The sequence below is a fragment of the Salvelinus fontinalis genome, chromosome 29 (genome assembly GCF_029448725.1).
Source record: "Salvelinus fontinalis isolate EN_2023a chromosome 29, ASM2944872v1, whole genome shotgun sequence".
Lineage (NCBI taxonomy): Eukaryota > Metazoa > Chordata > Actinopteri > Salmoniformes > Salmonidae > Salvelinus > Salvelinus fontinalis.
This window is the reverse complement of record NC_074693.1, coordinates 6,321,813-6,329,086: the sequence shown is the minus strand read 5'-3', so window position 1 is coordinate 6,329,086 and position 7,274 is coordinate 6,321,813. Positions and strand designations below refer to the sequence as shown.

The 7,274-nt window shown below is 45.3% G+C and overlaps 1 pseudogene; it reads left to right on the top strand.

The window, feature by feature from the left end:
* Window positions 1–1,058: 1,058 nt before the first annotated feature.
* Window positions 1,059–5,897, top strand: LOC129827238 (protocadherin-20-like; annotated as a pseudogene).
* The last annotated feature ends 1,377 nt before the right edge of the window (window positions 5,898–7,274 follow it).

Here is a 7,274-nt window from a genome sequence, read left to right as displayed (position 1 = left end):
TGTTGATTCATTTATTTGGCCTTGGAACATGGAAGGAAACATAGCACTGTAGGAAGGGGTGCTGGAAGTGCTGCAGATCAATTGAAATACCGTTTGTCAAATTATATAATTACTCCTGTCTCTAAATGAAATCATGTCAAATACTACACTAGTATAATTTAGCCTGAGAGGATCAATAGTTTATTTTTTAATTTTAAAAAATGCTTTAGATTGTGTTTTGTCACATTATGAGCGCATAGTCCTAGTCTACATTCTGGAATCCCGCAAGTAGGCCGTGGCAGATATAAAACAGCTGATTGTTGAGTTGAGTGGCTGTCAATGAACAGCAGGCAACAGCTACAAGGTATTTGGCAATATTTCAAAATACAATTGCGGGAAAAAATCTGTTTGAATAGGTGAGTGCCACTGGAAAATTGGCGGATTATAATTTCCTTCTCACATTGTAGGTGTAAAATCTGTGTATCCACTCTTGTCATTGGCCAATGCTATTGGTTGCATTTAAGACACGTGTCGTTCGTTTTATTGATCTCAGTGTGTAAATGTCAGAATAGCTTGACATCTTATAAAAAAAATATTATTGTAATGTCTCCAGTCATGTAAAATGATGTAGAATTGCAGAAATTATTTTAGAAAAGCCAAATTTTTTCTCAGAAACACAAACCCCTCAGCCCCTGGTCTTCAGGACTGAGCTCTGAAAGTTATCCAACTCTGTTGATGGCCCTGTGCAACTCATGGCACAAGGGATCCAGCCCCAGTCTTCCTCCCTACACTAGTCTGGTAGAGTGACAGGTGGGAGGGGCGGGAGAGAAGGAGAGGGTGTTAACGGTACACAGGTAGGCTACAGTTACAGCTTCCTCCCAGTCTTCCTCCCTACACTAGTCTGGTAGAGTGACAGGTGGGAGGGGCGGGAGAGAAGGAGAGGGTGTTAACGGTACACAGGTAGGCTACAGGTAGAGCTTCCTCCCAGTCTTCCTTCCTACTCTTAGCAGTGGTGGAGGCAGAGGTAACCCGGACAGGTGTCATGTGTGGAGGCTACAGGCCATGTGACGGATGATACTATGAACTGGGCTGGACTCCTTCAGGTCAATCAACCATTAGTCAGTCACTTTATCACTTAATAAAACATAGGGCAATTTATCTGTCATGTCATATCTTGTATCTATGTAACTATCTATGCTAATTACTGTAAAAACCCAATCAACATTAGTTCACCAATATTAGTGGCAGTATTACACTCCTTGGATGTTTTAAGAATAATGCTTGATGAACGCTATTGTTCAATATTAACATGGAACAGCATCATGTAAATATGTAAATTGTCATATAAATGATGCGTGTGTATGTTTTGTTAAATGCTTTTTTAAATATAATTCCACAAGCATGTTTTGTCATTAGTCCTGGTGCCGTAGGTTTGAACAGTAAGGGAAAAGAGGGTGAGATGCCTCAGATTATATTACAGTACCAGTGCTTCCCCAATGCCACCCTATTCCCTAAATAGTGCACCCTTTTACCCTATGGCCCCGGTCAAAAGAAGTGCACTAAATAGGGAATTATGTGCCATTTGGGACACGACACAGTCCCTTCTTTTACAGTAACCACTGAGTTAGTAATGCCACTGTTCCTAATAGATCATGAAAGGAAGATGTTTCCATCACAGCCTACTTCAGGGGGAACTTCCAAGGATGATCATTTCCTCATATGAATGTTTTTCCAACCTCACAACAATGTTCTCCAGTGTTTTAAGTTCCCTATTCGGGTTCTCCTTGAGAACGTGGTACATATCAGTGGTTTACTTCACACCAATGTCTTCTAGTGTTCCAAGTCACGTTTTCACTTCTATGTTCTCCTTTAGAACGTGCTTATCATGGTCCGTCTCAGGCAGATCCTGTGCTACGGTTCCGTTCAGATCTCGGTTCCAGAGGAGTAGGAGGCTGGGGTCCGGGTCGGGTCCATCGGGTCCATGCCCCCCCCCCCCCCCCCCCTACCAGCTCCTGACCCAGATCTACCTCAGGGTGGACCAGGGGACAGGGGATGTCTACACCACTGACCACAGGTGGTAATGTATTGAAACTCATTCTAGATGATCTGGTGGCCTACAGGCCTTTTGACTGTTTCTTTACATGACTGTATGGATTGTTGCACTTTGATGTTTATTGTTGCTGTATGCTTGTAATGTATAGCTGCTGCTGATAAAGAAACTATCTATCTATCGCAGGATGGACCGAGAGGCTCTGTGTCCTGACCAACCCCAGGCTGGGGAGTGTATCGTCCCACACGACGCCATCGTGGGCCCTGAGGCAGAGCTGGTGAAGTTCACGGTGGTCGTAGAGGACATCAATGACCACGCTCCTCACTTTGACAACACTGAGATCCATCTGAGTGTCTCTGAGGATGTGGCTGTAGGGACCAGTTTCTTATTGGACGACCAGGCAGAAGACAGAGACATGGGGCGTAACGGACAGCTGCAGTACCACCTAGAGGGAGCCGGTGGGTTTTTCAGTGTGACAGTAGAAGAAGAAGCAGCCATTTTGTTTTTGGTTGGGCGACAAGGACTAGACCGTGAGAAGCAGGATCTTCATGAGATGACTGTAGTGGCAACAGACTGTGGTTCTACCCCACTAAGCGCCACAGCAACGTTATTCCTTAAAAGTGACTGACGTGAACGATAACTGCCCAGAGTTTAGCCTGGACAGCACCCAGAAGGTGGTTATTATAGCGGAATCACCCAGAGACACAGCAGTAATCATGGTCAGAGCCACAGACCCAGCCATGCGCCCCAACGCTGCCATTACCTACTCCCTCAGCCCCAAGGTCTCGGGCCAGGGAACTCTTCAATCTGGACAGTCACACTGGCCTGATCAGCCTGAGAGGGGACCTCAGAGACCGCCACAGGAACAGTGTTAGTGACAGGAGAGAGGAGGTGGTGTTGAAAGTGTTAGCCAGCGGCCCCCACTGCCCCCCTGCAGACACTCAGGTAACCGTATCCTTGCACCCCGCGCCATACCAGGAGAATGGCATAAAGATCAGATTCATAGCAAAGCATCAAAACTAGACGATAGTGTTACAGGAAAACCAGCCCCCCACTGTCTTGGCTTTGCTAGAGCTACCGGGGGATACTAGTAGTGTTAGAGGCTCATTGTCTCTCTCCATTGAAGGAGAGGTGCCGTTTTCTTTGAGACTGCAGAAGGGCAAATATCTCCTGTCAACATCAAAGCCCTTAGACTATGAGATGAAGAGTGAATATCATGTTTCTGTAGTGATGCGTGTTGGTGTCGGGGAGCCTGCAGCTCAGGGCTTCCCCAGGAGAGAGATCCAGGTGAGGCTGGTGGATGTGAATGATAATGCTCCACAGTTTCTCCAGAGTAACTATCTGATAGACATAGAGGAGAATAACCCTCCTGGGATGTCTCTGCTGAGAGTCAGGGCGCAGGACGCAGACAGCAGTCTGAATGGGCAGGTCACCTACAAACTGACAATCACACATGGCGGCGGCCATTTTTAGAATCGACCAAAACACAGGTCAGCTGACGGTTTCTGTACTCCTGGACAGGGAACAACAGGACGTTCACAGATCGACAGTTGTAGCCAGAGATAACAGCTCTCCTCCATTAGAGTCTTCCGTGATGGTGACAATCACCGTCCTGGACCAGAATGATAATGCTCCTGTCTTCCTCACCCCTCACTTCATCTTCTTCATCCCTGAGAATATACCTCCCCTGGCCCAGGTGGGGAAGGTGGGGGTGTTGGACGTGGACTCAGGGCTTAACGGGGAGGTGGAGGTGAGGGTGGTGAACAGCAGTGTCGGCCCCTTCGTCATAGACAACGCCCAGGGGACGCTGTACTGCATGGCCGATGTCGACCGCGAGAAACAGGACCGCTACGAGTTAGATCTGCTCGCCACCGACAACGGACGCCCGTCACCTCTGACCTCCATCGCCAGGGTAACAGTGTTCATCAATGATGTCAACGACAACCAGCCCCAGGTCATCCTTCCCAGCAGCAACCTGTCGTGTCTCACCATCTCCACGGGGACCACCACGGGCACCATGGTAACCAAGATCTTCGCCTTTGACGAGGACTCAGGGTTAAACTCTGAGATCACATACACCAGGGGTGTCAAACTCATTTCGCATCGTGGGCCACATACGGCCTAGGGAGATGTCAAGTGGGCCGGACCATTAAAATTATACCATACTCTGCCATAAATAACCAAAATATCATGTCTTTCCTTTGTTTTGGTGTAAAGAAGCACAAGAACATTAGGAAAATATTGAAATTTAATGAACTATCCTTTTACAAAACATTTCATGAAACACCTCATATTTCCTTAGACAAATGTGCTATTTACTTTTATCATTCACAAATATGCATTGCAACTGATCCCACTGATTGTACAAAGGCACAAAACTTTAATTGGTACTGAAAAATATAGTAATGCACTTTAAGATTAAATGAGACTTTTAAAGAAAGGAATTTTTAAACCACTTACACATACGCATATAAAATCTAAATGTAATCCCTGCGTACACCTTACAAACTAAGGAGAGTGATTTTAAATGTGTAATGAAGAAAGTGTTCGCCTGTCCTGTAAATCTGTAAACTTCATACATGAAACATACATGCACATACAATACATACTGAAAATTTATGGAGTTGTATAAACAGTAGAATTCCATCACACAACTTTTGTTTTGAAGCTGCTGACTAACATTAAAGTGCACATTTTTTAAATCACCACAGTAAGGATTCATCTTCAGCAATTAGGTAGCTGGCTTTTACCGCTGCTTCACTGACTTCTCGGCTCTGGATGAAAGTTGACTGCTGTTTCCTCAGACCCGCCAGCAATTCGTTAATCTTATCTCTTCTCAGTTGTCCTTGCAAGCCGTCATATTTTTCGCTGTGATGAGTCTCGTAGTGGCGTCGAATATTATATTCCTTCAATACCGAAACTTGTTGCAAACACACCAAGCACGAAGGTTTTCCGTGCATCGCTGTAAATAAATAGGACGTGGTCCATTTTTCTTTTGAAAATTCTACACTCCTTATCTACTTTTCTCCGTTTGGATAACGACATTTTGGCTAATGAGGGTGTAGCGGAGAGGTAGAGACCAAGGTATTAACAACGTCGTAACAAGCAGCAGATGGCGCATTGATACCGTCTGCTGTTTTCAGTCTGTCTCAGTGATGCGGCTTGTCTTCTACTCTGATGGAAAGAGTGCGCCCCTTAGCGGATAATCCATGAATTGCAGCGAATTAAAAATATTAATTCCATGTCTTTTATGCATTTTTTCCACTTTCAAATTATCCTGCGGGCCTGATCGAACCTCCTTGGGGGCCGGTTCCGGCCCGCGGGCCGTATGTTTGACACCCCTGACATACACCATCGCAGCGCGGGAACCACCAGCACCTCTCCATCATCCCATCACCACGGTGACAGCAGCAGCAGTCCCTTCCAGCTGGACGCTCGGTCCGGTAATGTGACCTTAGCCCAGAGGCTCATGGGTAAGGACCTGGGGATGCACCACCTGTTCATCGTGGTGAGTGACGGTGGGAAACCAGCGCCCCTCCACACCACCGTCTGGGTCAATCTGCTGGTCAACGACACCTTGGAACCATGTCACTTGGAAACTGTACCCAGATCCCTGCCCTACAGACTGGCACAGACGCCCTCTGAAAAGCCAGCTGAGACGCCCGTCTGCGACAGACATGCCCAGTTGATCCTGCTGGTAGGTCTGGGCATCATGGTGGCCTCGCTCTGTCTGTTTCTGGTGACGGTTGTTTTATACATGAAACAGAGGAAGAGATCTAGAGGGGAACAACAGCAGAGGAGGGGGGTAAATGAGAATCAGATTCCTCTACACATTCAGGAGAGATATTCTTCAGGAGAAGCGTTATAATGAGAGAGAGGCTTATTCTGACTGGACTCTATAGATATTCTTCAGGAGAAGCGTTATAATGAGAGAGATGCTTATTCTGACTGGACTCTATAGATATTCTTCAGGAGAAGCGTTATAATGAGAGAGAGGCTTATTCTGACTGGACTCTATAGATATTCTTCAGGAGAAGCGTTATAATGAGAGAGAGGCTTATTCTGACTGGACTCTATAGATATTCTTCAGGAGAAGCGTTATAATGAGAGAGATGCTTATTCTGACTGGACTCTATAGATATTCTTCAGGAGAAGCGTTATAATGAGAGAGATGCTTATTCTGACTGGACTCTATAGATATTCTTCAGGAGAAGCGTTATAATGCGAGAGATGCTTATTCTGACTGGACTCTATAGATATTCTTCAGGAGAAGCGTTATAATGAGAGAGATGCTTATTCTGACTGGACTCTATACTATATGTAGTTGACGTTTCTTGTATACCATGTAAAAAGTATGAAATCAATTCTACAATTAAATACATTTTCACTGTTTCACACAAAGGAGTCTCTATCTCGTTCAATACTCTAAATTGAAACGCTCTGGTTAAAAGTCTGATACAATCCAACATACATTTTATCTGTAGGGCTCTGGTCCCTATTCCCTACATAATGACTTACTTTTGGTAGGGCTCTGGTCCCTATTCCCTACATAATGACCTACTTTTGGTAGGGCTCTGGTCCCTATTCCCTACATAATGACCTACTTTTGGTAGGGCTCTGGTCCCTATTCCCTACATAATGACTTACTTTTGGTAGGGCTCTAGTCCCTATTCCCTACATAATGACCTACTTTTGGTAGGGCTCTAGTCCCTATTCCCTACATAATGACTTACTTTTGGTAGGGCTCTAGTCCCTATTCCCTACATAATGACCTACTTTTGGTAGGGCTCTGGTCCCTATTCCCTACATAGTGACTTACTTTTGGTAGGGCTCTAGTCCCTATTCCCTACATAATGACTTACTTTTGGTAGGGCTCTAGTCCCTATTCCCTACATAATGACTTACTTTTGGTAGGGCTCTAGTCCCTATTCCCTACATAATGACTTACTTTTGGTAGGGCTCTAGTCCCTATTCCCTACATAATGACTTACTTTTGGTAGGGCTCTAGTCCCTATTCCCTACATAATGACTTACTTTTGGTAGGGCTCTAGTCCCTATTCCCTACATAATGACCTACTTTTGGTAGGGCTCTGGTCCCTATTCCCAACATAATGACTTACTTTTGGTAGGGCTCTAGTCCCTATTCCCTACATAATGACTTACTTTTGGTAGGGCTCTAGTCCCTATTCCCTACATAATGACTTACTTTTGGTAGGGCTCTAGTCCCTATTCCCTACATAATGAC